This window comes from Pteronotus mesoamericanus, unplaced genomic scaffold (assembly GCF_021234165.1).
Source record: "Pteronotus mesoamericanus isolate MK-2021 breed Mesoamerican mustached bat unplaced genomic scaffold, CSHL_Meso_final contig_221, whole genome shotgun sequence".
Lineage (NCBI taxonomy): Eukaryota > Metazoa > Chordata > Mammalia > Chiroptera > Mormoopidae > Pteronotus > Pteronotus mesoamericanus.
In genome coordinates this window covers 17010141-17010401 of record NW_026555092.1, presented here as the reverse complement: position 1 = coordinate 17010401, position 261 = coordinate 17010141, and positions in this window count along the sequence as shown.

Here is a 261-nt window from a genome sequence, read left to right as displayed (position 1 = left end):
GTGATATCCAAGTGCTTGCAGCAGACCTCGCTCCAAATTGATCAGCCAGGACGTTGTTCTTGGTGAGTGTTTTTAGATTAGTCTTCGTAAAACCACAAAGCTAGGCCATTTGCTTAAATCATCGTTAGAAAGAATGCTGAGTGCCCAGATGGGATTTCTAGTTTCTGTGCAAATGAAATCTCATTAGCCCAGATTTTATTCATTCAAAACTACTAGGAAAGCAGTAGGATTTGGTTTAGATGCTGCCAAAAAAGCAGGAAT